This window comes from Sciurus vulgaris (assembly GCF_902686455.1).
Source record: "Sciurus vulgaris genome assembly, chromosome: 15".
Lineage (NCBI taxonomy): Eukaryota > Metazoa > Chordata > Mammalia > Rodentia > Sciuridae > Sciurus > Sciurus vulgaris.
In genome coordinates, this window is record NC_136476.1 from 42,209,310 (window position 1) to 42,234,594 (window position 25,285).

Genomic DNA, 25,285 nt, shown 5'->3' on the forward strand with positions numbered 1-25,285 from the left:
TACCATGCCGTTTTTGTTACTATTGCTTTGTAGTAGAGTTGAAGATCTGGTATTGCAATACCCCCTGTTTCACTCTTCCTGCTAAGGATTGCTTTAGCTATTCTGGGTTTCTTATTCTTCCAGATGAATTTCATAATTGCTTGCTCTATTTCTGTAAGGTACTTCATTAATAGAGGACATGGACACAAACCCAAATAAATACAATTTTCTCATACTAGACAAAGGTGCCAAAAATATGCAATGGACAAAAGATAGCCTCTTCAACAAATGGTCCTGGGAGAATTGGAAATCCATATGCAACAGAATGAAACTAAAACCATATCTCTCACCATGCACGAAACTAAACTCAAAATGGATTAAGGACCTCGGAATCAGACCAGAGACCCTGCATCTTATAGAAGAAAAAGTAGGTCCTGATCTTCAACATGTCGGCTTAGGACCAGACTTCCTTAACAGGACTCCCATAGCACAAGAAATAAAAGCAAGAATCAATAACTTGGATAGATTCAAACTAAAAAGCTTTCTCTCAGCAAAGGAAACTATCAGCAATGTGAAGAAAGAGCCTACAGAGTGGGAGAATATCTTTGCCAATCATACTTCAGATAGAGCACTAATCTCTAGAATCTATAAAGAACTCAAAAAACTCTACTCCAAGAATTCAAATAATCCAGTCGACAAATGGGCTAAGGAAATGAATAGACACTTCACAGAAGATCTACAAGCAATCAACAAACATATGGAAAAATGTTCAACATCTCTAGTAATAAGAGAAATGCAAATCAAAACCACCCTAAGATTCCATCTCACCCCAATTAGAATGGCGATTATCAAGAATACGAGCAACAACAGGTGTTGGCGAGGATGTGGGGAGAAAGGTACACTCATACATTGCTGTTGGGGCTGCAAATTAGTGCAGCCACTCTGGAAAGCAGTGTGGAGATTCCTTAGAAAACTTGGAATGAACCCTCCATTTGACCCAGCTATCCCACTCCTTGGCCTATACCCAAAGGACTTAAAATCAGCATACTACAGAGATACAGCCACATCAATGTTCATAGCTGCTCAATTCACAATAGCCAGACTGTGGAACCAACCTAGATGCCCTTCAATTGATGAGTGGATAAAGAAACTGTGGTATATATATACAATGGAATATTACTCAGCCATAAAGAATGATAAAATTATGGCATTTGCAGGCAAATGGATGAAATTGGAGAATATTTTGCTAAGTGAGAGAAGCCAATCTCAAAAAGCCAAAGGACGAATGATATCGCTAATAAGTGAATGATGACACATAATGGGGGGAGGGAAGGGTTAGTGTTAGGGTTAGAGTTAGGCTTAGGGAGGGGTGCAAGTATGGAGGAAGGAAGCTCTGTATAGAGGGAAAAGAGGGGTGGGAGGGTGGGGGGAAGGGAAAAATAACAGAATGAATCATACAACATTACTCTATGTAAATTTATGATTACACAAATGGTATGCCTTTATGCCATGTACAGAGAAGCAACATGTATCCCATTTGTTTACAATAAAATTTAAAAAAAGAAAAAAAAAAAAAGAGTGCTAGATGCCACTGTTACTGACATTTCTTAATCTAGTTTAGCAACAATGTTTGGGAACTTGCTACCTCACTAGAATTGCTTAAAATTATCTTAATCAGCAAATTTGACATCAGATATTAATTCTAACAGAATATTAAATGTGGAATTACACACAGAAAGACAACTAACAGGCACCCCTCAACACCACCCTCCCATTCTGCACTTTAAAGGGGAAAGGGAATACGGCGGCATTTTCTTCTCCCAACAACCAGGAATGGAGAAATGGAGCCCTGACGATCGTGGTTTAGATGACACCTTACCTCCTCTTCCTTACCCACCTAATCCCATGACTAATTAGGAGGGAAAATAAATGCAGTGGAAGGTTTGGGGGGAAAAAAAAAAAAGTGCTGGAGTGTTCAACAACTGACAAAAGAGGTTAAGATTCTATATACACCCACAGTACCATTTAGTCCATTTCTATTTAAGAAACAAACTAGGACAATGAAACCAATATAGGAAAAAGAAAATGCTTAGGTGAACTACTCCAAAGTGCATTTTTAGTTCATGTGACCTTCCAAAGCACTCCAGGTATGTGTATGCAGATGTGTGGGCATGTGTGTATTTATAGAAAGTATAAAGCACTATTAAAAAAATACACATGAAGAAATCGTAGACTATTAGTGGTATAAGACCTTCCAAAAGCTAGCCCACAGACTCTCTTTTAGGTAAGGAAAGTAAGACCAAGACTTGGACCAAGGCAGAAGGTGCTCACGACAGTGTCCGTCACAGCATTTGGATTCTCAAATCCAAGGACAAGCTCCACTTCAATCATTCCAATTTCATGTATTAATTCTCAACTTTACACTTTCTCTGATAAGCTGCTTGCTCAGTTTTCCCCACAATGCAGACTGCTTCAAGGCTCAGATGGACCAAGGCTTATTTCTTCCAAGAAGCCACTGTTTTCCAAGGGCTTTCAAAGTGTGGTCTAAAAGCCCAAGGGTCCCAGAGACCTTCTTCATAGATCTGGGCAATCAAAACAATGCCTTTTTCTCTCATAAATAAGAGCTTCCTAAAGGTTACTTGATCTCTACTCCTGCATTCAGTCTGTTATAATTTGAGAATTCAGCTGACTTCTATTAAGCCAGACATTAAAAAGACGAAAAATCCAATACTGTGCCACTCATGACTTTTTAGGAAATAAAAAATTTCTCATTTAAAAAATATTTTTGTTATATGTAATAGGTTTATTATTTTTTGACTAAATGTTTATAAACTTTGTTATCTTAATTTCTAACATGGTAAGTATTAACAAGCATAACCTACATAAATGATCGAGGCCCCCAGAAACCCTTTAAATGTATAAAGGGATCCTATGACCAAAAGGTTTGTAAATTTGCTGGGTGAACTCACTGCTAAATAAGCTCTCCTTTGCAATGAATTCCTTTAGCACATAGAGATAAACCTTAGAACAGCTTCCTACTGCTCTCCTTACCTTCAAAGGGATGTTCCTCCAGTCCTGGAACTATGTAAACTACTTCTTTGCCCAATATTACCCTGATTTACAAGGAAAAAAAATGTTAATGACTTCAAATTCCTTTGATCTAAAATTCTTCTAAAACCATGGTAGATATAACTTTACATTCTGACTCTCAGAAAAGACACTTTATAAAGGCATCACCAAAAATTGTTTCATGCCATACATTTACTTTGGTTTAGAAAATGCCTGAGTATCTTAGAGGTCTCTACTAAAAAACACAAAGGCTACTGGGTATAGTAGGGTCATGCCTCCCAGTGACTTAGGAGGCTGAGGCAGGAAGACTCCAAGTTCAAGGTCAGCCTCCGCAACTTAGCAAGGCCCTAAACAACTCAGGAAAACCCTGTCTCAAAATAAAATAATTTTTTTTTTTTTTTTAAAGGGTTGGGGGTATGGTTCAATTCCCAGGTACAAAAAAGTACAAAAGTTACCAAGTAAGTTTTTCATTTTCATTTGGTGGACCCCACTAGTCAGGCACTAGAACATCTTCCATTTTCATCCCAAGAGCCCTGCTCCTTCTTTCTCAGGGACCCTCTTCACCGCATTAGCACTTGTCTTTTATTTCAGCTTTTCTTCACTGCCGCAAGTGCAGTTCTCCTACCTCCTCCTGAGTCCTGCCCACAGGATATCCAACAGACTTTTACACAATGGAAAAGTAGCACCCACATTTATTGCTTCCAAATTCCCAAAGATCTGGAACAATCTTGGCTCAATATAGGAATGGAACAATAACAGTTCAGAAGAAGGAGAGAGAAAAAATATACTAAAATGCTCTAAAAATACAAAAAGGATTCTCTTTGAAGTAATCAGTAATTCTGTTAATGATATTTTTCAAGTTAAAAAAATACATGATTGATGCAAAAAGATCATAACTGCAGACCATATAAACGATAGAAACCTTTAATTCCTCCAAACTATACTTGAGAGGTTAACACTTTAATGAACTTTATTTTTTAAAGCAGAGATTGAACCCCAGGGCATTTAATCATTGAACCACATCCCCAGCCCTTTTAACTTTGAGATAGGGTCATGCTAAGTTTCTAGAGCCTCACTAAGTTGCTGTGGCTGCATTGGAACTTGTGATCCTCCTGCCTCAACTTCCAGAGTCCCTGGGAATACAGATGTGTGCCACCACACTCAACTTTCATGAACAGTTTTAACAGGTCAATGCAAACACAAGCACAGGTGAGGAAAAGCAAACACTTCAACATTGAGAGATCTTTCTCAAATCTCTGCCTCTTGGATATCAGCCCAGAGAGCTCTTACTTTATAGATGACTATATAATGGAGATGTACCCTAATCAATTCGACCAATCTTCTACTGATGAACATTCAGGATTTGGTTATTGTAGACAATGCTTACAATAAATCTTACACACGAGAGCAAAAATTAAAATGTAAAGATAGAACGTGTTGTTTCATAGTCAATTCTGGTGTTCTTAATTATGTTCGTTGCTGGGGGGGGGAAAAAAAAGGCTTTTTAACTTATCAATTTACAATGCCACCAAAGCATCACCTGCATTTTTAAAAAAGAAAGAAAGCAATAGCGTAAAGGAAAGACAGCGGAAGAAGGAAGGACAATTCAGAAAGCAGCCATGGGTCTAGAGTGGTCAAATGCTATCACTGTGAGTCCAAAAACATTAGGCAATAACACATTTAGAATCAATTCTGAATGTGCAAAATTAAAGTGTTGGTCAACACTATGGGTAAGGGCCCTTTCAGTTCTAACATTCTCTAATGTCCTTGAATTTGCCACATAAAACAAACGCAGTTGGGCACAGTGGCACATGGCTGTAATCCTAGGTATTTCAGAGGCTAAAGCAGGAGGATCAAGTTTAAGGTCAGCCTGGGCAACAAAGCAAGACCCCATAAGAAAGAAAGAAGCAAAGCAAACAAAAGAAAGTACACTTTAAATATGAATATGGAATGCTTATAAGCTCTTGGGCTACCCAGGAACCAAAAAACAAGTGCTGGGAAGTCAAATTGCCACATGGGAATGTAAATGCTCTGATAAAACCTGTGCTAGCAATTTGAAAATGGAAGTGAAAATGAGACTAGAGGAAATGACCATTTAATATAGGAAAGATTTAAAAAAAAAAAAAAAAAAGTTTCAGCCAGGCATGGAGGTACACACCTGTAATCCCAGTGGCTTGGAAGGCTGAGGCAGGAGGATCAAGAGTTCAAAGGTAGCTTCAGCAAAAGAGAGGCATTAAGCAACTCAGTGAGACCCTGTCTCTAAAAATATACAAAATAGGGCTGGGGTTATGTCTCTAAAAATATACAAAATAGGGCTGGGGATATGACTCAAGTGCGCCCAAGTTCAGTCCCTGGTACCAAAAAAAAAAAAAAATGCACAAAAACACCAAACACAAAACGAACAAACAAACAAAAAATCATTTCGAAATTAATGAACAAATAAAGGATGTAGTCACTTGGGAATTTTCCTACTTTGAGAGGAACCATATCTGGGTAGAAGAAATATTGCTAAATGGCTCCAAGAAGCAAGGGCCAAAGTACCCTGATGGCTACTAATTAATAAAAAGTCACAAACATCCCTTTCCAGTTTACCATTTGAGAGGGTGGATGTTAACAGGAAATATGATTTGCTAAGCTAAATAAAAGCCTTCATTAACGAGAAGTGACAGGATCACAACCCTGTTGCTGATAAACTGCCAACATACCAGAGGCACTCAATAATGAGCTGCCCATTTAACATATTGCTGCTTTAAAATGAGTTGCTTCAGAACAAACAGTTCTGTGTCAAGGCAGGACGACAACATACCAGATGGAGCTGCTGCTGAACCCTGGATTACATATGTGTGTGTGCACACACATTCATGTGCCAACGTGTACACCCCAAGACCATCCGGTCCAGGAACCCTTCTTTTCTTTTCTTTTTTTATTAAAATGTTTTATAAGGTGAGCTGTTCTAAATGATTAAAGTATGTGCCTGAGACCCCAACTGCCCGCCCTATCTGCTTCCAGACAGACTCAGTGTTGAGCAGAAAGCAGCCATTCTTCTCACAGCCCGAGGAAGTTTCACATGGCTATTAAGTGATCGGCCCAGCAGTCATCCCCAGAGTTTGCTACCTTATTCCTAGCAAACAGTCACTTCAGTCTAATCCTGAAGCAGTTGATTTTAACATAGAATGCTTCGAAGCTAAATAAACGTCACAAATACATGCCAAAGGCATCATTTCAGCCTAGTCAAACTGGTCACAGAAGCATCACACCAAATCTTTTCCTATGTGGAACAAGTAAATTGCCAAAATTCACCAGCTGGAAGACTATAAACGGAGAGAGTAAAGTCTTAATTATTTCCAGGGATGGATGGAGAGAAACAACAGAAGTAAGACAAGCCATCTTAACATATTAACTTATCTAGTATTCAGGACTTCATTACTATCATACACCCATAAAAATATAGAAATGCTAATTATGGTTTAAATATTAAGAATTTTTATTAACTTCAGTTGTTCATATATGCATGTTTTAACACCAACTTCAAAATAACCAGAATGCCAAAGCTAAATGCCAGCTGAAAAGTTACGAGCACTATTAACCCTCAATGTGCATAATTTTGTAATTTTAACCTTTAAAGAAATAGGACATCCTATATTCAAGAAATAACCTACTGTGTTTGAGAAACAAGGTTATTAGAGAGAATCACTGACATCAAGGAAATTCCAGTATAAGTGAAAACAATACACTGAGGAGTGCCCTAAAAAAACAAACCAATATTAAAGTCGACACACAAGGCAACTGGGAAGCTTGACCCCCAGCACTTTCTTCTCTCACCAGCTCCCTAACTTCATCTCTTCTACACATGCCAGAAGTAACATCAGAATTCTCTAGAATGATCCTGGAATAAATCATGTTCTCCGTTTCTCCAAGGCCCATCGAGAGTGGAGAGTACTGTGTGTATTTTCAGTGCATTCTCTCTATACACCTAAGAGAAAGGGCCTAGGATCTCAAAGTTGTAAAGTAGAAAAAAATGTTATACCGTGTTAAATAATTATAGACAGCATAAACACGAACTCCAGTTTACCTCCCAAAAGACCATATAAAATTAAAAACAAAAGAAAACTGTTTTGGAGACCAAACTGCAACCACTCCAAGGAAACTATGATATATTCAAGTAAGCATAATGATCTAATAAGCAGGTTAGAAAGATACCAATTTAAAATAGCATATCATACCTTCAATGTGCAGTTTAATTCTGATGATCTATGTGGATGAAGAAACTAGCCAGATGAAGAATTTATTTCCTTCTCATTTCCTTAACCTCTCTTCTCCTTTCTTGTCACTTCTGACTGCTTAAATTCCCAGACTCTACCAATCTCTTACAAACTTATGTAACCCTAAGGAGTGCACAAAAGCCATTTGAGTCTTTTTAAGATTTAAGAAAAAAGTAGGGCTTGTGGTAGAATATGTGCTTAGTGTGTGCTTAGCACGAGCGAGGCCCTGGGTTCAATCCTCAGTACTGGAAAAAAGAAAAACAAAAAAGTACTTTTTAACACTCAATGTCTTCCAAGGTTTCTACAAAGAAAACTGCCTAAGCTCTTCCACACCAACAAATGTCTTAAAAACAATTCCTAATTAATATGGTATGTCCTTCTAGGTTTAAATTCAGATGAAAACTGGAAGGAACACAGTAAAGAAATGAAGTGGGTTGCAATAACCTGGCAAAAAGAGGAGTCATATAAAACATTATTCATACACTAACCAAATAATCCAACTAAGAGCAAAATACAACTTTGGGTACATGGGTGAAATTCTTTAAGCCAAGAAAAAACTCTCTTACCACCTCAAACAAGACACTGGAAAAGTAGTATAAAAAATACTGAAAATTTTTATTTAAAATCAGAAATGGCAAATTTTCAAAACCCTGAATGAAGAAAATATAAGATGCAGGCAACACAGATCACTCTGCTGGAACCCGAGTTTGTCTGTACAGTTTTTAGAATAAAACTACCTAAGTGTGCTGTCCTTAAAAGAACACTAAAATTTCTCAACTGTTTAAAAAAAAAAAAAAAAAAAAACACCACTTCTACAGCAGACGACACAACTAGGTGACAAGAATCAGCTCCAGGACTCAGAGTTCACTACAATTTTTCAAGGACAATTTAATTTTAAAGAATCCTATGTATGGTAATATTCTAATACCTATAAAATTAAAAACTAAATGCCTATTTTGGGGTAAGGTAGGAAGAGGGTGTCTGGAAGGTACATAACATCAACAACCACCTCCCTAACCATCTCCTAGGTTACAGCCCCACAGATTCCTCACTTGCAGAACTTAACATGTATGTCTCCCAGTGAATTCAGCAGGAACTAATACTCCCCTCAAGAACACCACCTGTGGCATGTAGTATGAACACAGATATTTACTGAACAAAGTACATTTTACCCAGGAAACCAAAGAATTTTCACATATAAACTGGCAAAATAATTGTCTCAAACTAGTGCAGGGCAAAAACAATTGGGTCAATAACCAAAACAGGGAATGGATAACAAAAAGAAAGCAAAATATAATTAAGATTAGGAAGCTGGGAACAATAAAATCATAAAATTTTAACCCCCAGAAGACAGACATCTAGAAAAAAGATTAAAACTTAGAAAGGCTATGAATAAATATTCTAAATTTTGCCAAAAATAATTTGAACATTTTAAAATATTCAAAAGCTATTTAATAAACTGTCACCAAATTTACCTCATTTCTTTGAAACAATAATATACAAGAAATAAGCACGAGGAATGGGGAAGAGAAAGAACTGTTAACTGCTACGGTGTTGAGGAGCAGTCCCTTCGTGAAGGTCTGTGTGTTAAAGGCTTATTTCCAGGTTGACACTAAAAGGGAATGTTAGAACATATGGCCACTGGGGCCTGGTAGGAGGACCTTAGTTATAAGAGTGTGACCTTGAAGGGGAATTATGGGACCCCAGTCTCTTCGTCTGTTTTCTGGTCATGTGGGTGAATACTTTGTTCTAAAAAGCATTTCCACCATAATATGCTGCTTCACATGGTGCAAAGACGCGGGGCTACTGGATCATAGACTAGAACCTCCAAAATAAAATTTTCTCTTTATATGTTAATTGGTATTTTGTCATGGTGACAGAGAGCTGACCAATACACCAGCCATAACGAAAACTTCCTTATGGTGAACTCCTTAAGGAAAGTGAAGTAAAATAGGATACACAAGACTTACCAAGAAGTCCTTGAATTTCTTCTTGTTTCTGAATTTTTCATATTTTTTAAGTTGTAGATGGACACAATACCTCCTTTATTTGTTTTTATGTGGTGCTGAGTATCTAACCCAGTGCCTCACATGTGCTAGGCAAGTGCTCTATCACTAAGCTACAACCCCAGTCCCCATGTTTCTGAATTTGTTAGGGAACTGCAAAACATCTACATAGGAACCTTTTGATCAATAAAATCTTTAGTTAGCCTAGTGTAAATTTAAACACACACACACACACACACACACACACTGAAAAATTAAAGAAAAGTGGTACATAATCATTAGGTCAAAGTTTAGTATTGTTCTACAAAATGAAATGATGTAAAACACTACTTACCTTTAAATTCTCAACAACAATTTTTTACTTCTGCTTCATCTAGTAATGTCCTAAATTACAGCTAAACAGTGTGGAGCATTCCTGGCAGGATCCCCCTTGACTACAATGCCCTACTCTGCCTCTCTGCATAGCCTGTTGGGTCAATTGTATACCAGAGGCACCTACTTGAAACATGTAAGGACAAATTAAAAGGTCTTGTTTTTCTTAGGTTTACATCAGCTTTACATAACACAAGAACAATATCTAGATTCTAGAAGGAGTAAAATATACATGGAAAAAATAATCAAAGAACATGACAAAAAGCAGCTACTTCAATTTCTCGATTCTAAGACATCACGAATTGAAAGGTGTGCCACTAGCCTCACAGCTTTGGGGAACAAGAAATCACAGTAGACATACTTATGAGAGGAAAAATAATGTAAAAATTACACATCGAAGACATGAGGAAATAAAGTATTAGCTAAAGCAGCATTTCTTTTGCTAAAAATGTCCTTGTAATGATTAAAATTCTAAGATCACCTATCATTCACCGTTTACCTAGAGGCAAATAACTCTCAAGTATGATTTTTTTTATATACATATTATCTGTTTTCCAAACTTTAGTAAGCTCATGTGAATTAAATATTGCCTAAATTTCTACTACAAACATAGTATAGTACGTTTGTAAGAGGTAATGAACAAGGCAGATATGCCTTTCTAGGTTAAAAGAAAGATTATCTTGAATCTGTATACTTTCCCATTTTCCACCAACCACTCCCCCCACCACCCTTGACATATATCCTGGTACTGGGAACCTAAGGCTCTTTACCACTGAGCCACATCCACCAACCCCTTTCATTTTTTGAGACAGGGTCCCTCTAGTTTTTTTAGGGCTAAGTTACTGAGAATGGCCTTGAACTTTCAATCTTCCTGTCTCAACTTCCCAAGATGCTGGGATTACAAGGGTTGCAGAAACTTTACTGTCAGAAAGTTAAATCTGGAAATTTATGAGAGAAAATATGATTCAAGAACAATTTCTACCAGGTAGATAGTTTGTTGGTACAAGTTTGGACATCATATACCCTATTGAACACCTAACTTTTTTTCCCCCAACTCAGAACAAACAAACCAAAAAAAAAAAAAAAAAAAAAAAAGTGGTATTCCTAAAAGCCCACCAGACTTGGAACACATTTCAAACCTAATAAGTTTAAAAGAAGAGCCCTTACAGGTTCTCTACCATGATGAACCAGGGTTATCTGAATGTCACTTTCACCAGAAATAGAATAAACAGTATTTCAATCTTTTTTTCTTGATTTTAACAGCATCTTAAAATAAGTCTGTAGACAGTGTCTTCACTCCCTCACTTATAGAAAATAACCAATCCGTACTTCATATGGTTTCAAAAAGCATTCCTGCCAGCTGGCATCAGGAAGAGACAAGCCTGCTATGGAATCGCTTTCAGAAGTCACCTAGTCACAGACCTAAAATAATCCAAGAGTAGGAATCTGGCCTTGAGGAAACGAGTCATGGGCATTCTCCTGAAATGCTACTAGGACCAGAATGAAGCTTTAATAAACAACAACAATAAAATGAAAACCTGATACAACAATCCCAACTCTGAGGAACCAGACAATCAGGCCTAAAGACAAGACACAGGTGCTTCTTGGCTCACCCATTTATCACAAAGCAGCCACAACAGGAGACATTCTCTGAACATTAAATCTGAGCTGCTTCCTAGACTTATATCATCTTAAAACCAGAGCTGGCAGAACTACCAGAGAGAACATCCAAGAAGAAAGGTATGAAACTGGGTTCTACTTCCCTACTCAAATCCCTGATCTCTGAGCCTCATTCTCTAAAATTGCTTCTCCCAGGAGCTGCAATAAGGCTCATGTCACTGCACAAGAGGAAAGGCCCCATCTCCCGATTCCATCACTGTGGGAAGCTTACCACCTTGATTTGCCAATTCCATGCATTTTTCTCTCTTCCTAAGTCAAGTGGTCAGTACCTAAAAACAGGCAGCTGCCACCCTATCCAACAAAGCCAACTTGACTGACCAACATACTACTACTTCTTACTCTTAAGAGGCAGAAATTCATAAGTTCTACAGAAGTTATATAAAAGAAAACTGGATCTCTTCCCTCTTCCTGTCTAGATCACAAACTTGTTATTCATTATGAAATCAAACACCCCCCCTACTGTCCACAAGACAATGTTTAAAGATCAGCCAAACTCAGGGGAATATACATGGGGACAGACCGAGAAACAAGAATACCTATTATTCTCCAATCAGCCAGACGCAATGGAGGGAATGAGCCACTCCAGCAAGTCAAGTTGTTCAATCACCTTCAGAAGTAAATGTATACCTGTAAATGCTATTGCTGCAAAAAAGGCACCAGGAAGACCAGAGGACATCAAAAACTGACATAAAAAAGCTACAGTCTGACAGCCTTGAGAACACTTGTTCCTAGAGGACATGGCCTAATGGTTGAGGAAGACTCAAGGAGAAAGTACAGATCCACCTACTGAAATGCATTCTAGTCTCTGACCTGTTACTTGCTTATCACTCCTGGAAATATACGCCTAAGAGGAAAGGAGGCAAAGAAACAATTATTGTCTGTCGCCTAGGTGTTTTCTAAAATAAATCTTAAACTCAGAGGATACTGTTGGCACATAATGTTGCTGAGACACTAAAACTGAGGGTAAGGCTGGGTTTCATGTTGTTCACACACTTCTGTCAAGGATCAGTTCTTCTAGGACAATAGCAGAATGAAGACAGTCAAAGCAGCATCTCCACCTACAACTTAAAACTTGGCAGGATTTACATAAATATTTTCACCTATAACTGGGCTTCTGGCAAACTAGGAAATAGTTACTCATACCACAAGAGAATCAAAAGAACAAAACTGACATGGAAGAAGGGGAGGAAAAGGGACAGGAGTGCAAAACAAGTCCCCAAAGGAGTATGCAACAACCTGACCTGTTTCCTCATGCCCAGAATAAAAGACATGTCCCTTCTCTCAATTCTTTAAGCACTCACCTTCTACTATTGAGTTCCTGGAGGTGTGGGAGGGGATATTTTTAAACCAGTATTTTCTGCCTCCTCTCCTTAAGCAGACAGACCAAGGAAATACTGTGTAAGGACAAGGATGCCCTATAAACTTCTCTAAAGCTCTCTATCTTGTACTAGTAACATGAATAAACAGTAAGTATGACACAAACTTCCTCCCTCAAACATAATGCTAATACAAAAACATGAAGATTTAACATTCTTTAACAAAATTAAAACTTACACACACATCAATTTAGAAAAGGTCTAGACTCCGAGTTAACTGCCAACCTACACCTATCAGTCATTCCGATTTCATGTTCAGTAAAAGCCCCATTAGATTGTTTTCCGATCTTCAAGGAGATAAAACACGCTTGGAAGTTTTTGTTTCACTAATTTTCAATTCCATCCAATAACTAAGAAACCTTGGTGACCTCTAAACCATATGCTATAAGAAAGCATTAAAAATAACACATTGATCTAAAAGAATCATGTAATCATGGAATGTGCTCCATACCAAGAATTTTTAAGTGCCTTCCAAAAAAAGTTCAGAATGTATCTAATTTTTTTAAATAGTTAATTCAAAACTAGTTTTTTAAAGTAAGTATATACTTTAACTCACACTCCAAGTATTTGTTTTGTTAATTAGCTGGGCTATAGACTACACCAATTTTTAAAACTGCCAGTATTAAGCGTCTATTATTCTGAAGGGTTTTGCTAAGATGCTCAATACAGGGACACAATCTAATTCATCATTATAGCTGGCCTAGCTCAAGTGGCTGCCAGGAGAGCAGGGCTTTATGGGCATCTTTCATCCTGAGAAGCCACATTAATGCTGGGTTGATAAAAACAGATCTTCATATCTATTTGCTAGGCTGAACAAAAAGTTAAGTAGAAATATAAGTGCTTAAAGTTACCAAAAGGAAGGCTCTATACTGATATTTTCCACCTACTTAGCATTCATCTGTATTTATCTCACTAGACACACACACCAAAGTTGCTCTCTACTATTCAAATCATACTATTATACTGAGGAATAGATTAATAATATCCACCTTCCTTACTGTAAAATAAAATTACAGCATTGGTCCAAACATGACATGTGGAGCCCTCCTCCTTCTTCTGCTAGCACATCAGCTAGCTCAACTGCACACATGGGAGACAGCTTTGCTAAAGCTGCCCAGCTGTTTCTAGAGACCAGAGAAAAGGCTCCAGAGGAAAAGAAGGGGCAAAGAGAGAAACAAAACACACATAAACCTCACACCTGGTAGCCGGTCCTATCAGCTCATTTTTACAGATATCTGAAGGGAGAATGTTCTTTCTAAGCTGCCACCATCAACAATGAGGTTAGCAGGTGGGCCACAAGCCTCTTACAAACAGCTCAAAACATCCTATGGGCTTTCACAACAATAATCTGCTGCTGGCCCAAAGTATTTGAACAAAAAGAAGCAGGCAACTGGCAGGGAGAAACCACCATTCCCAATGGGGACAGGTCTAAAATCCCAGGAGAAAGGAGAGAAAAGGTAAGATAGGCAGATGGAAATGCATGTTGTATAAGGAGGAGAAACTGACTTACAATCAGAGGTTGAAGAAGAGGTCCAAGACAAGACTTCCCTAACTGAAGTAAAGGAGGCTGCAAAAATCTAAAATTATAACGAACAATCTAACATAACTCAAACATCATCTGCAAACTCAAAGAAAATCAAAAGACATGAAATCTTCAGAACTACCTGCTTTTTCTTTGTATGTGTGTATAGTGTTAATTCCCAAGACTTGAGGAACTGTAGCAACAAACATCTAGTGACTTATTCTGAAGTGAAACAAATCATGCTTCATCGTTAGGGGGCAGTTGATGAATGTGGATTCAGTGTTGCTTAGTCCCTACAACTTTTCAAGAGGAATGATATATGTCCCTGGATCTTTATATTTCACAACCCTAAATCAAAAACTCACAATTTCTGAAAATACAGTTCAACCCAAATTAAATAGCAATAGGCCATATGCTGCCCATGGACCACCATTTGGGACTTGCAGCACAATTTGTCCATTGATAACCATTTCTCTAACAGCAGAGATTCACCTAGACCCAGAAGATATTTTCAGTGTGTAAAATCTAACAAAATACAAATCAGAGACCATGTAAAAGTGCAAGCAGGAGAAGAAATTAAAGGGACAAATGAGTGAGTAAGTTTGCACCTGACCCAAAATTACCAAGACTAGAAGTAAAACTAGGACAGGGCTCAGAAGCATAAGAGAGGGACAGAGGGTAGGTAGTACAGAGGACTCACACAGCAGAAAGGCAGGCTCTGCGTAGTTTCTTGCAGAGACAATGGTGGGGAAGGATCAAAGTCAAAAGCAATGATGACCTGGTATTTGGGAAAAGTCCGTGAGTCATTCATAGCCAAAGGCCAGAAAAGACTCCAAGGGTTTAAGCAAAATAAGCCAGCAATCACCAAGTAGCGCCCAGGGAGAGGAGAGATGTGTTGAATACACTGAGAAACAGGCCTTACCTGATAATAGGTTATTAGAAACTTGTTCACTCTACAACAGATGTACATTTTACCTGTTCTGGACAATGCTGCAATAAAGATGAGTGACTCCCACCTATGTTACCAAAGGCACCTCCAGTAAAGACACATCAGTAAAACAGAAAAATGTCACCTTTTTCTATTTTGAAAAGCGGTTCAGAGGAAAAAAGAACAAGTATGATCAGTTCCAGGAATATTTCCCCCACTACATTCAATTCACTGCATTTATTTTCAAATATACTGTGATTTATTTGCTTTGAGAATTATCTCTTGTACTTCTGATATACACAAATGATGCCTAAAGAATAAAAAAGTGTTAAACATCCTTTAAAAACTAAACGAGTGAGCAATTTCCAATAACTTACTTGGCAGGGTATCCATCAATGACTTTTCACGTGGGGTGGTGAAAGAGCACTGAAACAAGCTGGGGAAAAAATACATTTCTGTGTAAATTCCATTCTGTGATATGCAGGAATAGATCCTTGAAAAGGGATTAAATAAAATTCAAAAAACTGAAATCAGGAAAATATGGACTGATCATTTTAATACAAATACTTATATTTAAAATTTTGATTACTCACTGAAAAATACGGAAAACCTATAATAAGAAATTTATATTACTGGAATGTTAGCTGATTAAGTTCTCATAATCTCACATGCCATCTTTTAGCATTATTTATATTTCCAAGGAAAATGCATTTTAAATTCTCCTTCCAAGTTCCATCAGAAATGTATCTATTTCCATCCTGAAATTTCAAAATCATGACTCTCAAAACTTCTTGCACTTTGGTATTTTTCTCTTCCTCCGTGGCAGAAATAAACACATGATGGTTTATTATTGGGCTGGGGGTTTAGGTCCTTGGTAGAGGATGAGCTTCATATGCATGAGGCTAGAGGTTCCATCCCCAGAACACAAAGAATCACTAAAAGTAGTTCACAATGATCACAGTCCACTGAAAGCCAGAAACTAACCTATAGGGACCACGTATTACCACCATTTCAGTCAGTAAACATTGTCCGAAAATATTGGGCTTCAATATGCTCATCTTTACTGGTCCATGAGATGAGGGGAAGGCATTTACACACACACACACACACACAGGTTAAGAAAACAAGAACATAGGTAACTGAGCCGAAACCAGATGCAGAGTATTTTAGACTTCCAGTCCAGTATTTTTTTACCTGGCTCTGCTAAATTAAGAATTTCAACCTATGTGACAAAACCTACTGAGGCAAGACAACTCAGCAGATAAACTGGCAGCACTGTACTCACAAGATGACCTTACACATATGATATTTGTTTACAAAACCAGGATGAATTCTAAAACAAACTATGAGGAGCCAGGCAAGCCTGGGAGTCATTCCTTCGAGAAAGCTAAAGGCCCACATCGCTAACTCAAGGGCAAACAAGAACCTAATGGCTTCGTCCTATTCGTTGGTGAAAGACAACTCCGATTTCTAAATTCCTATTTTCCAAACAGAACCCTGTTTTAACCATCTTCAGAGGACAAGACTAGACTATATGGAAATTTCTGGGTATGTGCATTTCTCTAGGGAAAGAAGGCCTACATCTGGCTTTGCATACTTAAGACACTCAGATCCCTCAATATTAACAAGTTTCAATTTTATAATGACGCTACAGTAAGGAGATCCAGGAAAGCTAAAAATTCCAAATACTTGCCATTCTCTTAAGGAGGTAAAATTAGTCAAGTGTCTACTCAAGCTTTAAGTGAGTTTGATGATACTAACAATAAGTGAATGAAATCAAATCCCACCCTGCATAAATAGTTTACCTGTTTGATGTCTGTGAAAATAGAGACTTCTGTGATATTTCACTAATGTCCTCTTTAAAGTTGCTGAAATTATGAACAGCCCACAAAAAGAAAAGAAAAAAAAAAACCTGGAGAAAAAGAAACTAGTCATTTAGAATACAAATTTCCTTATTATGAAACAAACTCTAAGTCCAAGAAAAAAGCCTTGAAGTATTAATCTATCACTATCAGACTCAATGAGGGAAAAATACATATGTACCGCAACCTAGAAATGGAAAAACGTGCTAAAGCAAACCCTTCACTGTTTTTTAATTTTTTATCCTACTTTATCATAAACAAGTCTACCTACAAAAAAAGTCTTTTAGTGAAATAAGGAATCTTTAAAACGTGAAAGAGTTTTGTTTACAAATCTTATGTTATTTCCAGTCAGAAACTGACAATAGAAATCAGTAACATAGCTGGATAATAGGAAAGTCTAAAAAAAACAAAAGAAGACAAGACCATGGTTGACTGCTGTTAATAAAGCAACCTACAAACTGGTTTGGTTTTAATCCCATGCCACTTCATTGTTTTACCTATTCTCTTTCCCAAAGACCCTATTCTCTGCATGAGGCTATTTCACAATGAAAACCTATATGTGTCATAACATAAAACTATTCAGCAACATTCAAAGGAGAAACATGCAGTTTAGAGATCAATGAAACTGATGCAAAGTCTAATCCATAGCTCCGAGGATATAACACCCTTTCCAAAAACAGATATATTTATAACTACCTCTCTCCAGAAACTTAGCACTGGTATTGAGGGGAAGATTTGTATGTGAAAGCATCTAGCACAGTGTTGTTCATGCAAGAGTCGTCTTTTTTTGCATGATGCAATACAAGACTTGAGATAATTTATTTCCCTTGAAATAAGATTCTCCTAGATTTCTTACTAAAATGAAAATTATATTACCCATCAGTCAAATCTGTTAATGTTTTGTGAAAAATCTCCTGAATACTTCATAACACCTAATATTTTACTACATCAGTTTCTACTTCTAGTTCAGAATCTAAAAGTTATGTTTTAAGCCATAATAAAACATGTACTTTTAATTTTAAAAAAGCCTTAAAACAAATATTGTCTTTCAAATCTATGTGCCCTCTGCTTCTGCTTAGCAAATTTATATTACTTGAAATCAAAAAAGAATAAGCAACTAGTGCTATAAACCAGCTAAGATCTCTAACCAAATAAATCCACAATAAATGTTCTTCCCAAATTAGAAATGCATGAAATGGCAGATTTGGCAATAAATTATGATATGTGGGTTCTGGGAGTAACCAGAACCAGTGAAGACTTTCACATGAGTAAAATGAAACCTGCCAAAGCATTCCACACAGTTTATGTCCTCCATAGAGCTGGGTGTGGCATCTCTATTGCACAAAGCCTGCTAACAGTTCTTCAACATATCACCAAAACAGCAATACAACTGGGAAAGCATCTAACTAAGATAAACTACATAATCTATGGATCCCAGTGCAAAATAAAAATGCAGGGTCCCAGGACAGGTGCAGTAGTACATTCCCGTAATGCCAGGTACTTGAGAGGTTGAGGCATGAGGATTGAAAATACAAGGCCAGCCAGGACAACTTAGTGAGACTCTGTCTCAAAATTAATAAAAGTTGGAGATGCAGCTCAGTAGGAAAGTGCCCCTGGGTGCAATCCCCATTACTGAAAGGGAAAAAAAGAAAATAAAAAGAATGCAAGGTCCCTTATTCAAAAATTCTCGAGAATTTCAAGATGGGGGAAAAGTACAATTACATAGGTCACAAGCCCATAAAGTAGCCCTGTCTCTAACCAAGTACCCATGCTAAATAAAATTTTTTAAAAGACTGAAATGTCGCTTACAATGGTATCTAGCCTCTCCAGCTGAGTATGTGAAACAGAAAGAGATGGGATGGACTGCTATGGGCAGGTTTTCCACAGGGTGGCACACCATCCAGGCCGTGTCATCCCACCTACACAACTCCCTAAAATGCTGTGGAAAAATAATAATAATAACCTGACCAGGCTAACTAGGTTAGATCCCTATCCTTTCACTTCTAAATATTATGGAAAAGGTGTAATAAGAATGTGATGATGTGGTAGATTTAATTGTATTCCAAATGAGAGCAAGAGCAATGACCTTAACATGCAGACAAGAGATCAAAGAGGTGACTGGTACACTTTGGAGTGTCCAGTTCTGTGGGGAAAAAGAGCATTAAGAATAATTGCCACCACAGTGCTCTTGCGCCATGCTAATGCCTGAAAAGCATCACAGGTTTAAAAAATTTTGGTTTTCAGATAAGAAAAAAGGTTGATCCCAGCTTAGAAATCTGTTTTCTGGATGATTCTGTCATGTCGTTAAAGAGAGCTTGGAACTTGCATCTAACAAGAGAAAGCTTTCTTTACAAATCACATTCATGTTAACAAGTAAAATTCCAAAGGCTAGAATAACTGACGGTGGTTACAAGGATTCAGCCAGAAACATCTGTGTACAAAAGAAAAAAAAAAAATTTTTGATTTTTTTCCTTCAAGGAAGTGGGTAGTAGACAGACCACTTAACAGCTTTATTCTTCCTAAATCTATTAGGAGCTGGGTCTTAACTAAAATCACAGAAAAAGGAACAGGATCTTCTTTCTGTGAAAGCAGTATTAACCATGACTGATAAACCAATCAACATACCAAAACCAAAAGGCAACTCCAACAACTAAGTAGTCTTGGGCCTAGAAAGGGAAACTATGGTTCTGTAGTGACTAACAGGTGGACTGGCAGACAATGATCAATACAGGGTGTACTTGTTCCACAGAAGCAGCATATCCTGAAACAAATTCTCTGAACCTTGGGGCAAGAGTATGCACAGCTCTAACAGCTGACTTGAGGATTCCTGACACCACACACTACACAGTGGAGAAAAAAACCTAAAGATCAGGGGGGAAAGAGGGTCTTAAATGCCCAAGGTTCTGTCTTTGAAGAGGAAAAAAATGTTAACTCCCCAAAAGGTGGCAGCACAAAGTTACCCAACTAGACAACAAGAGGCCTGTTTAATCACAAACAAGAGAGGAATCACAGAAAATTGGATGTAATTGTTTCTTCATAATCTAATTTTTCTACCCCTCCCCAGCCTGTTTTCTTCTTTCCCTCTTTTCCTTCCTCCACCATTTCCAAGAGAACTGCCCTAAGCATACCCTCCACTCAACCTGGGAAGTATTAAGATTCCTATAACTGTCCTATAAAGAACAACCCAAAATTAATGCAGTAATATTTAGGTCCATCCAGCAAAATAGTCACCATTTGTATACCCAGAAGGTCAGAAGAGAAAGTAGATCCAGAAGAGCTTTTCCACCAGTTCACCAAAATGGAAACTCCAGGTCAGCTTCCACTGGAAGTACGACCTTGCACAAGAGCCAAACTCAAAGGACTCTGGAAAACAATTCTTGTGGAAACCGTCTTCAAGGGCAACTCAACAGTATTGCAAACAGATTTTACTAAAGGGGATGGGAAAATTACCCACAAGTAGCATTCAAGTTATTTTCAGTTGACTTTATTTACCACAAGTGTTAAGGCTGAGCTACATTTTTATTAAGACAAAATTATTAAGAAAAGAATCGCAAAAAAAATTAGGTGTTTAAAAGCTATTTTGTCCTTGGCATTGCTAAGCACCTTCGTTGGGGAGGTAAAAAGGAGGACAGATAACTGTAAGCAATTCCTCCTTTTCCCACATTTACAGAAAACGTACAGAGAAGATAGAATATGGAATATTTTACCATAAGATGGCCTTTAAATATGTACACAAATTTAAGTTGCCATCTGGAAGGCTACAACTCCAGGTGGAGAGCTCACACCTAGAGGCATGGTGTTGAGCTCTGGTCCTCAAGGATAACAAGGAGGCTTTTCAGTAGAAAGTGTTTGCTGGTCATTGTCACAGCAGCCGGAGAAGCACCTGCGGGTAAACCGAAGATTTTTTTGGTCTTCCCGCCTCCTCCTAGATCACCATCACAGAAACACAAGCAGTGCACTGGAGCCACAACTGGTCGAGTCCCCTTGGCTGAACTGGAAGAACAACTAATGCAACCACTTCTATCTAGTAAGCAAAATCCTGGAGAATGCTGGCCGGGCAGAGTCCGCGCTTCCCGCGCAGCGCAGCGCACTGACCGCGCAGACCTGAGCTGCGACCTCCCGCGGCTGCTCCCGACCTCCCTCTAAGGCGCACTAGGGGAAGTCATGCTCCTGCCCCAAGCGCCCACGGCCTCACGCCACCTTCCGCACACCGCGTGGCCGCTGCAAGTCTCCAGATGTATCCGGAGCTCCAAGGTCCGCGCGCGAGGAGGCGCCGTACTAAGTGGGCACACACACACCAGACACTACACCTCGGTGTGTTCGGCAGAAGCACGCAGTGCACATATCCTCCCACGAGGCGGGGTCGCCAGTCCTCTACAGGAATCCTTTCCTTTTTCTAGAAAAACCCCCTCCCCCACTTTCCCTCCAATACACTCACCTGCGTCTCGGCGCAGTTTCTTTCTCGCACTACACGCGGCCGTACCCCCGGCACGTCCACGCCCTGCACGTTTCTCAGCGCCACTACCCCTGTTTCGCTCCCCCCGCCCCCAACCAGTCGGTGCCCACAGTAGGGGCGGTGCCACCTCCCGAGGTGCTCAATTCCTTCCACTCCCTCTTCAAGAGGCCGAGCTCTAGGAACTTCGCGGACACAACCTCCGCCGCACCCACCAGCGTTTCCGAGCCGAGGCCGTCACCTGCAAGGCGCCGCGGTGGCGCGCACAGCCTTTAACCTAGGCATCCGAAAAGAACCTAGGCAAAGCCCAGCCGCCGTCCCTGCCCCCACAACCCCCTCGCCCCCTGCACTTGCCTGCTTCGACTCAGCGCTGCAGCTACTAGGGCTTGTGCAGCCGGGCGACAACACAAGCCGCGGAGGAGTCGCTCCGGGCGGGTTCCGCGAAGAGGCAGTGGCAGCGGCGGGAAGGCGGACTGGAACCTGGCGGAACCCCGCCCCACCCGCGCCGCGCCACCGACCACCTTCCTCGCCCGGCCGGCTGCTGCCTCAGTGACGCCCCGGCGCCGCGGTCCCGCCGTTTGTAGCGGAGCCGGGAGGAGGGGCTTGCCTGGAAGAGCGCCAGGAGGCGGGGCCGGCGGCGAGTTCGCCGCGCTGCGGCCACTGCCGGCGCGTGCCCTGCCGGGCCACCCCGCTGGTCGGTTTCTGCGGGAAGACGCCGGACTGAGCCGCTCAGCTGGGTCCCTCCGGGCTTCCGATTCCCACCAGGCTCCTAGACAAGGTTTCACTAGACCGTGCAGAAAGAGTCACGAGCCCAGAGGCGGCCAATTCCAGGTGCAAGTTTGCAAACCCCGAGGCTCTGCGCGCTAACGCAGAGTCAAAGCAGCTCGCGCAAGGGTTACTTTGGTATATATGTGAATTGTGTACCATATCTATATATACAGACACATTTTGCAAGTAAGAGTTAAAAGGCTCCTTCTTCTCCCCACTTCACAACCAAAAGATCTTGTCCCTCGACGGGAAACTAAAGGCCTACTCTCTGCTGCCCCTCCCTACCTCTCTAGATGGAATCTGACATTTAAATAAGGCCCCGAGTACCTGTGAGGGGTGCTATACTCTGCTTCAAATGCCAAGTAGGAAATCCTACACTCGACTGTGCAAGCTCCTGTCATTAGTCACATCCCTCCAGTCCCCCCCACATAAGCCCCGAAATGGCCAACTCTTCTCCGAGGGGGCGTCCCAACGTTGCCCTGCCTCGACCCGCCCCCTCGCCCAGCTCAATCGCTCTTCGCCAGAAAAACCTGTGCCTGTCGACCCAAACCTGTAACAGGGTCAAAACCGACCCCCGAGCCACGCGGCGAGAGCACGTTTTTACACCTGCTCGGCCGCTTAATTATTAGAGCACCTGTCATATCGGGATTTTTTTCATCACAAAGGCTTCCGTTTTAACCCTTCCCCCTAAGTTAAAAAAAAAAAACAAAACTACATTTAATGTATAACCTGTCATACCTACCTGAAATTGCAGGAGGTAAGAGAAGGGAACTGAGCAGTGGGCGACTGAGTAGCCGCAAGAACGTGACCGAGGTTACAGCTTCAAGGGCATGATGCGGGTTTGATGCAGCAAGGTCCGCTAAGGGCGCCCAGCGCTCCCCGCCCCCACGCGACGGGCGGGGCGGGGGCGGGGAGGGAGGGAGGAGGACTTCTCTAACCCAGGGCGGCAGTGGGGAAGGCAAATTTACCCTCTTGAGCGAAGTCAAATCAAGCATAGTAAAATAGGGACTCAATCATGGTCAAAACAGAGACAGGCCGTCCCTCAATTTTAGGAAGCCAGACTAGGAACACCGGAAATAGCTAATCGGTTCTATATCAGCATTTCTGTGTCACCCCAAAACAGATTACAATTAAATGACCTTAATTGACTTTGTGTAGGTTCCTGGGAAAACTACTTAGAGCGCCTGCGCCTCTTTGACCTCCCTCTAAACAGTTAATTATAATATTCCCCTCCTGGGCAGGCGGGATTGACAAGATGCCAGTTTCCAAACGTTAGGAGAAAATGGGCCTACCTAATTTGCCAATCCAAACCTAAAACTCTTAGAATGTTCTACACCCTACTTCCCGAAGCTGTCTTCTTAAAGTTAGGGGAAACATCTCTCTCAACAGTTTCCCAAGTCTACCAAACCACTTATGTCTAGCCTTGATTTTCGTGGCGAACTCTAGAACAGGTTAGCTTTATAAAGCGGGGTGCCCAAGCACTAGGTCAGAAAAGGGAAGGGTAAGCCATTAAGAGCCTGCTGTTAAGAAAGACTCAAGGAACAACAGAAACAACCAAGAGCAATAGTTTTTCTTTTAAAATGAATCCCATAAAAGACGACTTTAAAACACTTGACCTTTTTTTGCGGAATTTTTTGCTCAAATTCTGACAAATCGCTCAAATGTCCCATTAAAGAAGCCATTTTACAAGTAATTATTTTGGGTCCAAACAGATTTCCTACACTTCCGTTTCCCAAAACACAAACACCCTTTTTCTGACCTTTAAGAATTGATTTTCAATTAGGAAAATAATTTCTTCCGTTACTACTTTCTACTCTGTACTACTCCCTCCCTCCCCATTTCATTTTAAGCCTACGTTTTATAGGCTGCAGTCAATACTGTAGGCCTACGAAATAAAACATTCATCTCCCATCCCCACCTTTCTGGGGATAGGTATAATAAATAGGGGTGTGAAGAAGAGCTGAAGGTGTAGAATCTTAACCAACCTGAATCTTCATGTATGGGTGGGGGCAGGGAGAGAAGCCGTGCATTTCGGGGAGGAAGTAGAGACATCCATCCCCGTCCAGCAGTGTTAAGAGTAAATACTAAATGGGTGACTATTTCTCTCACCCTCGCCACAGTAAAGACAGACCTGCAGCTGGTAATTACGAGAGAAAATATCCAGTCTCGACATCAGTTTTGCTAACGGGTACTTGAAAATGGAAAACGGGGAACTTATCCAACCCCCGATTTGCAGTTGTATAGCTTTCCTATTAATTCTTTACAGACGTGAAATAGGTGGGTACGTAGCAACGCGCTGGGCATAAATTAAGCAACAATGGCCACATGAGGTCTTGTCTGCCGTGGAGCGCCCATAGTGGGCACTGCCACCTTGCCATGCCTCGCCCCCGCCACCCTTTGGCAGAGTCCAGTCTGGGGGAGGTTGGCAGTGGGTTGGCTTTTGGAACCCAGAGGGTGGGTGGGGTGGAGAGCAGAAGAAACTAACCTCAGCCAGCTTTGTACATTTTCCCATCCTTTGCCTCACAGGCACTCTCACGCACACACTCACCCACACCCCTTCGTGCCAATAATTTAAACTTCTCTTAAGCAAAGCCAGCACCTCGTTCCACCATCACCACCCCTGCCCGCCCTCCCCGCCCAGCAAACATCCTCCGCCTTTCCTACGTCTGCCCCGAATTCGCTCTTTCGCAGTAGAAAGCGAGCTGGTTTCTCCTAAACCCTGAGAAATCACAAAAGTTAAAATGAACCATATGCCTGTCTGCCCAGCTTCTCATTCCCAACCATCTTTCTCCCGTCGTCAGTTTAACAATAGCTATTCGAAGAAGGGGAGCGGTAAGGAGGGGGATGAGGGCTATGTAGCCGAGTTGGCTCCTAGGGTGGTTGCGAAGCCTAGCGGCTGCGAAGGGGTTCCCCCTTTCCCCGAAGGCGAACTCAGCCGCGTAGGACCAAGGACAGGGCTTGGAAACCACTTCCCAGCGACCAGCAAAGCGAGGTTCCCAAGCAGCCGC

General features: G+C 40.5%; 1 protein-coding gene across 8 annotated transcripts in view; it reads right to left on the reverse strand.

Annotated features, from left to right (window-relative positions):
• The window catches only part of ELAVL2 (ELAV like RNA binding protein 2), a 153,019-nt gene that overhangs the window by 102,687 nt on the left and 25,047 nt on the right, over positions 1-25,285 (reverse strand). The gene's annotated exons all lie outside the window — the stretch shown is intronic.